At 39.0% G+C, this 8892-nt stretch overlaps 1 non-coding gene across 1 annotated transcript; it reads right to left on the bottom strand.

Moving 5' to 3' along the window:
• Nucleotides 1-5217: 5217 nt before the first annotated feature.
• LOC111884476 (small nucleolar RNA R71) lies at nucleotides 5218-5324 on the bottom strand. The gene has a single exon (XR_002847793.1). It is a non-coding gene; the product is annotated as a small nucleolar RNA R71 (small nucleolar RNA).
• Between the last annotated feature and the right edge of the window lie 3568 nt (nucleotides 5325-8892).

Here is an 8892-nt window from a genome sequence, read left to right as displayed (position 1 = left end):
CCTACAGGTTATGAGCCTGCCAACATTCCACTGAACTGTCTAGAAAAGTCTGTGGTCGTCATCCATATTCTACTAGACAACTAGATCACAATCACATCGAGGCCTCTCATCATTTTTATTTCATCACACATCACTATCTACCCATATTCTACCCAACATATTTGTAGATAAAATATACTTGTTTGTATACAGCTTAAAACTTGCATAACATATTCATTCAATACTCATACCACATAACAAATAGTATATAATCATATAGCACGTATTTCATAGAGTATAACTCATATATGTGTATTATCAGAAAGCAACTACACACTTACTCATATCATATATCTAATACATTCATCAGGACAGGAAAACTCTGTTAGAAATTCATAACTTCTTCATCTGATGTGCGTTTTCGTCTGTCTTTCTTCCGTTGGACTACTATCGACGAGATCTTTGATTCTCGTTTAGATTGTTTCGGCTAAAAACCAATCGATCTCATATTCGAGTTTCGGGCTGCATACCGTTAAGTCGGAACTTAGAAAAATCATAACTTCCTCATACGCAGTCAGATTTTGGCGTTCTTTTTATGCACGCTCTCGGTTTAATGAACTCTATGACTTCTGTTTAGATCACTAAGACTAAATATCACTCTAACGTATATTCACTATTTACGTCACGCAGTGTCGCGCCGGTTTTGTCGCGAAACTTCGACAGGTCATAACTTCTTCGTTATAACTCGGATTTCGGCATTCTATATATATTCGGAAAACTCGTCACGACCACTATAACTTCCTTCATAGATATCGGGTTTATCTAACATTTTATTTTTGACGCTTAAATTATCCTTAATTCAATTAAGTCACAACAATTAGGCATAAATCACATAATACTCAAATACTACATTCTTATTATTTCAAAATGGGTTACAAATGCTAACCTAGACTATTACATCATCATCAATGTCTTGCCTGGAAACACGGCCGTTACACTTTGATCCCAAACTCAATATACTATCAGCTTTGGTGAAAGAAAATTATTGTTAATTCATTGTTATTTTATTTTTATTTTCCTAAAAATTAAAATTAAAATTAAAATTTTTAATTAATTTTTATTTTAGTTTAAAATTTTTATATTTTATTTTTTTTGTTTTGTTTTTAAAATCCTCAAAATGTAATTTTTTTTAAATTAATTTGTGGTATTGGACTTAGAATTGAAGTGGTGCAGCCCATGACTTTTTGGACCGGGTATAAATACTACAATCACCGGCTGTAAACTCTTTCCGCTTCATTTTCATCTTTATGTCCGTAAACTCTCTCTAAACTCTCAATTCACTATTCATCGATCTTTCAAAAATTGTTATTAATCTCGAAATTGACTGTTCGATCATGTAGGTCAAAATGGCAGAACTTAAATTTGCAGAAAGTCACAATCTAGCGATCCTATTGGCTGATCCTTCTGTTGCTCATAGTGAATTCAAGTCCATGATTCGTGGCTTGAAGGAATGCTGCTTGGCTACAGCTTTAATCCTGAATCCAGAAATTTATCAAAGTCTAATCAGAGAATTCTAGAAGTCTGCAACAGTAAAGAAAGAGAATGATGTCTCTGTGTTCATCGAAGCTCACGTTAAAGGATGCAAAATCACTGCAACAGAGCAAGTAATCAGAGATGTTTTGAAGATTGACGATCAATCAAGCTTTCCAACAGAAATTAAAGTATATCTAGCTCAAGAGCTCCTAAGCAAAATGGGTTATGAGGGGGAATTTCCTCCTACCTTAAAGAAGCTATTACCACCTTATTGGATATTTCTAGCTCATGTTTTTCTGAGTTGTATTTCAGGAAGAAGATCTGGTGCAGATGAGATCTCGTTAAAAAACACAATAGCTATTGCTGCTCTTGCTGCTGGACTTGACTTTAAATTTTCAAAATTTATTCTGGATGAGCTTGTTGTGAGCATCAAAGGAAAGACAAGAGACAAGTTTTTGATGTATCCAAGGTTTCTCCAAATAATTATCAATGAGCAGTTTCCGGAGATCACTAAAGAAGGTGAAACCTTGGACATGAAGTCTCTTGGACCAAACACCATTGGGTTGATCAAGCAAAACCGTAAGGGTAAAGTTACTTTTCAAGGCAAATACCCTCTGGAGAATTTTGGCATGTTTGTAGAGTCAAGTGAAGCATCTGGGTCCCATGAGTCCTATGACCGTATAATAGTACATGATGATGTGATACCAGTGTCGGACCATGAAGAAAACAGAGTTCCTTCGGCCGCAATCGTGGCCGAGGAACATGATTTGACATCTGTGCATGTTCAGAGTGACTTCAGTAAAAGTGAGGATGCTGATGAAGATGATGATGATGAAGATCTTGAAGATGATGATTCTATTTTTGGCGATAATTTTTCCAAGCATAATGATATAGAGATTGATCTGAATTTTGTAGACAACTATTGCCCGACAAACGAGGACCTGGACACGTTATTTAACGATTTCAATGATGTTGTGCAACGCACAACGGAGAAAGGGATAGATGATGTTCAAGAAGCAACGCCTCCGTTGGTTGATCAGACTGCCAACACTTCCAATCCTGTGGATTCAACTTCAAGGCTTCCTCCCCTGAATGTTAAAATTCCAACATCTATGACATCTGTGAGTGATCCGCTTATGACACATACTTATGTGCCTTCATTGAAAAGAAGTAGAATTGATCCACGACCAGGGGTACTGATTCAGGAACTGACCCAAATTGTTCAAACCGTAATCATTACATCAACCACAACTCCAACCACTACAACTGTATCTGATCATGAACAACCGAGAACCACTTTTGAAGCCGGGAGCTCTTCAGCTTCTGGAAATGTCTCCCTTACAAGGCCTGTTGATATGTGCATAATTAATTAATTATTTAGCATACATTTTTATTCATTTTTAACTAATTATGTGTATAATGTGGACAAAAGGTACTTAATATTGTTTAGATTTTGTTTTCAGTCCAAAAGACATGCTTGGGAGTGAAAGGGAACAAGGGGAAGCAATTAGAGACCAAAGAATGAAGAATGAGGGACAAAAGCCTTCATACTCGGCGAGTACACGAGCCTACTCGGCGATTCCATTAGAATATTCCAGAAGATAAGTCAAGACTCTAGGTACGAGACGGATAACTACGATCTACTCGGCGAGTTGGGTCTGCTACTCGCCGAGTACACTCTGTTTTGTGATAATTATAAAAATCGAGCCTTTATCCGATTGGAATACTTTTCTGGTGTTTTTGGAGATTCATCTGCGATTGGAGAACCCTTGAAGGCGCTGAGGAACTCTAATCTTCAATCCTTGGAAGAATCAAAGCAACTAGGTTAATCATTCCACTTAGCTTTAGGAATTAAGTATGTTTAGCTTAGTTAAATCTGTTTTTGTGTTTGTTTTTACTGCAACTATGAACTAATTACGTTTTTGTTTCTATTTTGGGAATACCAAGTAACTCCTATGGTTTAATTCTTAGTTTTTGATTGATTGTTTCTTGGTGATTTATTAAATTAAGTTTGTTAAAGAACCTTATGCATTAATCACAACTATTTTCTGTTAACTGGAAGATAATTAAGCTGCATGAACATCTCTTAATTGTTAACCTCATATGTCTATGTGAACACTTAATCATATGCTTAGGAATAATGAATATGAAACTGAGATTAACAAGATAATGGGAAGATTAATGTGTGAGCTTGTTTGAGAAACCAACAAACAAGAGGTTAATTGAACCACCAATTTGATTAACCATTACAAATCTTATTTAATCCGAATCATTAATCTAGGGAATTAATTAGTTTAAACACTTGATCACCGCTTGAATTAATTAATTGTCTAAGGGTTAGGAGTAATGAACATGAACCTAACCATTATAGTTGGTAGCCAATAGCAATTAATCTATCATAAATTCAAAATAACCATAGAGTGAATTGGTTGAACCTAAAACGGAAACATCTTTATCAAATTTGGTGAATTAGTTGTTTTCTTTAGTTACTTAGATAATTAAGTGTTTTTGTGGTGTGTTTAAGTTTCTAGTCTTGCAAAACTAGAGAAAAACCTTTTACTTTCATTATTTGCTTAGTTAAAATTAGTCATTAGTTTAATTTTCCGTTCCCTGAGTTCGACACCCTACTTATTCAACTATACCACTAAAAGACAGGTTCACTGCCTTTGTGTGCTAAATTTATTAATAAAAAGTAGGAATAAAACAAGTGCATTTTACACACATCAAGTTTTTGGCGCCGTTGCCAGGGAACGGTTCTAAATAATTAATCTAATCCATAATTTTTTCGATCATTTGTGTGAGTTTACTGGCACAAAGTTAATTTATTGCAATTTAGTAGTTAGTAATTAGGTTTTAGCATCTGTTTTAGTTTTAATATTCAGTTTAGAATTTCTTCAAAATTACACTGATACTCGCCGAGTGCAGTCGCACCTACTCGGCGAGTACAAGTGTATTTGGCAATTAATTTTTGTTTTTTTAGTTGCATTTTTTTTGTTCTTTTTACGTTTTTATCTTGTTTATTTCAGGACTTTCATGACCAGAGGATCAAACACCCCGCTGGTACCCCCGTTTGAAGATCCCAAATCTGCATTGAAAAGGAACAAAGGAAAGGACGTGGAGAGCTCGAGTACACTAAAGAAGTCACCTTTGTCTAACTTGAAGACTGTTTTTGGGAAGAAAAAGAGCAGCAAATCAGGAGCATCCAACGCCCCTTTAGTAATCGATGAACCGGTTAAGGAAGATATCGAGTACGAGACCGAGGAAGAAGAGGAGCCTACATACGAGCACGAATCCGAATTCGAGGAAGAGTTGGCTATTTCTATGGCTAACATTGATGAAATCCCCATGGGGGAATGGAAGAAGAGGATGCGCGACGACACTGGCCCGGGACTTGTGCAACCCGCAATTCCCGCGACTGCTACTTTCGAGCTCAAGGATCATATCCTAGTTTTACTTAAAGAAATACCTTTCTATGGAAAAGACCACGAAGATGCCTACAAGCATTTGGATGAAGTTAATGATGTAGCTGATTACTTCAATGTTCCAAATGTGCCTCGTGAGACTCGGCTACTTCGCATGCTTCTTGTGACATTCAAAGGTGCTGCAAAAGACTGGCTCAAGTCACTTCCCCCCGGATCAGTCACCACATGGGCCAAGATGAAGGAAGAATTCATTGATCACTTTTGCCCACCTTCCAAGATAGCCAAGTTGAAGAAGGCCATTGCTAACTTTGAACAACAAGCTGGAGAGTCGCTATATGAAGCTTGGGAGAGGTACAAGAGCTTACTAAGAAACTGCCCACACCATGACCTAAACAGCCAGCAAGAAGTCTCCATCTTCTATGATGGAGTCAATGTCATAACCAGGCAGTTACTAGACTTGCAAGGCCTGCTCACAAAGAAATCGCCCCCGGTGATCAAAGAATTGATTGAAGAATTCTCTAAACACTCTAGAGAATACCACAACCCTAGACATGATGTTAGTAGGGGAGCTGCATATGCAGCTACTGCAGACTTATCCGCGGTCATGGCGATGTTAAAAACCATGGATAGGAGGATGGATAAAATGGACCAAACGATCCATGCTATTCGGGTGGGTTGTGAAAACTGCAATGGACCTCACCTCACTAGAGACTGTGATTTAGATGAGAATGGCAACAAGAAGGTGCAAGTTTGTTACTCAAGTGGAGACCGATATGATGAAGACTGGCACAAACAAAAGAAAGAGTGGCTCCCTTATGAAGAGTACAAGAAGGCCAAGGAGGAAAAGTTTAGGCAAAAAGGGAGAGGTTTCTACCAAAAGGAGGAGCCGGTACAAGAGAGAAAGCCAAGCTTGGAAGAAATGCTCACCAAATTTGTAGCTGCTTTAGAAAAAAGACATAGTGATCATGATGCTGCCATTCAAGAAACAAGGACCATGCTAAGGAACCAGCAAGCATCTATCAACAATATAGAAACGCAGCTTGGGCAACTTGCTCAACAAATCAACCAAAGGTCATCGGGCGAACTTCCTAGCAAAACTGAAAATAACCCACGAGGCGCGCACATAAACATAGTCACAACAAGAAGTGGGAAAATAATCACTCCCCTGGCACCTATTCAGACTGAAGCATCCAAGGAATCACAAAAGGAGGAGGTAGAAAATCAAGCAGAAAAGCAAAATTTACAATCTGACAACCCTACTCGCCGAGTACCACGTATGGACTCGGCGAGTACACCACCAAATCCAAAAGAGCAGGTCCCTGAAAATCTATACTAGCCTCCAATGCCATACCCAGCCTGAGCTAAGAAGGAGAAGCAGGAAGAGGAGTATCAGAAGTTTCTAGATCATATCAAGGCTCTTCAAATCAACATACCCTTCATTGAAGCCGTCATGCAAATGCCCAAATATGTAAAGTTCCTTAAGGAACTTCTCACTAATAGAAGGAAGATGGAAGAAGTGAAGAAGGTAGTCCTCAATGAAAACTGATCAGCTGCTATGCTAAATAAGCTACCAAAGAAGAAGGGCGACCCGGGGAGTTTAACTTTACCTTGCCAATTTGGCAACTTGGCTACTATTCATGCCTTAGCCGATTCGGGAGCAAGTGTGAACCTAATGCCATATTCATTCTTTAAGAAGCTGGATCTCCCGGAACCAAGGCCAATTCGCGTGGCAATTCACTTGGCAAACAAGACAGTCACTTTCCCAAGAGGCATATGCGAAGACTTACTAGTCAAGGTGGACAAATTCGTCTTTCTCGCTGATTTCATCATTCTAGACATGGAGGCGGATCCACAAGTTCCAATCATCCTTGGAAGGCCCTTCCTCAAGACGGAAAGTGCTATAGTAGACATGAGGGACTCGAAGCTCACCTTGCGGGTAGGAGAAGATTCAGTCACATTTGGGGTAGATCAAGCTATGAAGTATGCAAGGAACAGTGACGACACGACATTCTCAATGGATATGCTTGATGAATTATTGGAGGAATGCATAAGTGAAGATTCCAGCAAGTTCACAACTTATGATGAAGAATTTGATCTAGAAAAAGACTTAATGGAGATTGAAAGGCTGCTGGAAGAAGTTGAGTTTGAAGAATTGGTGAAGCAAACTGACAGCCCTACTCGCAGAGTAGGGCCGATCTACTCACCGAGTTCTTCCTTAGAAAAGGCAGAAGTCGTGAATACAGCCACAAACTCACCGAGTACCCTACCTGCACTCGGCGAGTCCAACAGTCAGAGCCAAAAATCGGAGCTTAAAACTTTACCAGATCATTTGGAGTATGCTTTTCTTGAAGAAGGCAACCAAAAGCCAGTAATTATAGCCTCTGACCTAACCAATTCTGAAAAAGAAGAACTCGTGCAAGTATTGAAGAAGCGGAAACGGGCCATAGCATGGAGCATCACCGACATCAAGGGAATAAGTCCATCCTATTGCTCCCACAAGATCAACCTGGAAGAAGGAGCAAAGCCGGTTGTACAGCACCAAAGAAGGTTAAACCCAAATATGCAAGAAGTAGTCAAGAAGGAAGTGGTTAAACTCTTAGATGTGGGAATTATCTATTCCATTTCCAACAGTTCGTGGGTGAGTCCGGTCCAAGTGGTGCCCAAAAAAGGAGGGATGGCGGTCATAACCAAAGAAAAGAACGAGCTAATTCCGACACGAACGGTAACCGGTTGGAGAGTGTGCATCGATTATCGAAAGCTAAATGATGCCACTCGTAAAGACAATTTTCCCTTACCTTTTATTGATCAAATGTTAGAAAGACTATCGGGCCATAGTTACCATTGCTTTCTAGACGGATTCTCGGGTTATTTCCAAATACCCATAGACCCAATGGACCAAGAAAAGACCACATTTACTTGCCCAAGTGGGACTTTTGCTTATAGGCGCATGCCCTTTGGGCTATGCAATGCACCCGCGACTTTTCAAAGGTGTATGACAGCCATATTCCACGATATGGTGGAAAAATTCATGGAAGTTTTTATGGAAGACTTTTCTGTCTTTGGATCTTCTTTCCATGATTGTCTCACAAACCTTGACTTAATGCTTGCTAGGTGTGAAAAAACCGATTTGGTCCTCAATTAGGAGAAATGTCACTTTATGGTTAAGGAGGGTATAGTGTTAGGCCACAAGGTTTCCAAAATGGGAATTGAAGTGGATCGGGCAAAGATTGACACCATTGCCAAACTACCCCCACCAACTAATATGAAGGGCATTAGAAGTTTTCTAGGACACGTGGGTTTTTACCGGCGTTTCATAAAAGATTTTTCCAAAATAACTAGACCTCTAACACAATTATTATTAAAAGATGCACCATTTACTTTTACTAAAGAGTGTTTAGAGGCATTTGAATTTTTAAAGGAAAAATTAACTAATGCCCCGATCATTGTTGCACCAAATTGGAGCTTACCTTTTGAGATTATGTGTGATGCTAGCGAATTTGCATTAGGAGCTGTCCTTGGTTAAAGGGTTGATAAGCACTTTTGACCCATATATTATGCAAGCAAGACTCTAAATCCAGCCCAAGAGAATTACACCACCACTGAAAAACAATTATTAGATGTGGTGTATGCCCTTGAAAAATTCTGCCCTTACTTGGTTTTATCCAAAACTATTGTTTTTACTGACCACTCGGCTATCAAGTATTTGTTTGCCAAACAGGATGCCACGCCAAGACTGATTCGATGGGTGCTACTTCTCCAAGAGTTTGACATAGAGATACGAGACAAAAAGGGAATGGAGAATGTAGCAGCTGACCACTTGTCAAGGCTTGAAAACCCGCAATTACACGAAGATAGAGTTGGCGATGATTTTCCGGACGAGTATATTATGGTGACCGTGGGGGAAGAACCATGGTTTGCAAATATAGCTAACTACTTAGCTAGAAATTACATCCCAAAA

Source organism: Lactuca sativa, chromosome 3 (assembly GCF_002870075.4).
Source record: "Lactuca sativa cultivar Salinas chromosome 3, Lsat_Salinas_v11, whole genome shotgun sequence".
In the NCBI taxonomy this organism is placed as follows: domain Eukaryota; kingdom Viridiplantae; phylum Streptophyta; class Magnoliopsida; order Asterales; family Asteraceae; genus Lactuca; species Lactuca sativa.
Note: the sequence above shows the minus strand (reverse complement) of the source record. Positions and strands in the feature narration are given on the sequence as shown.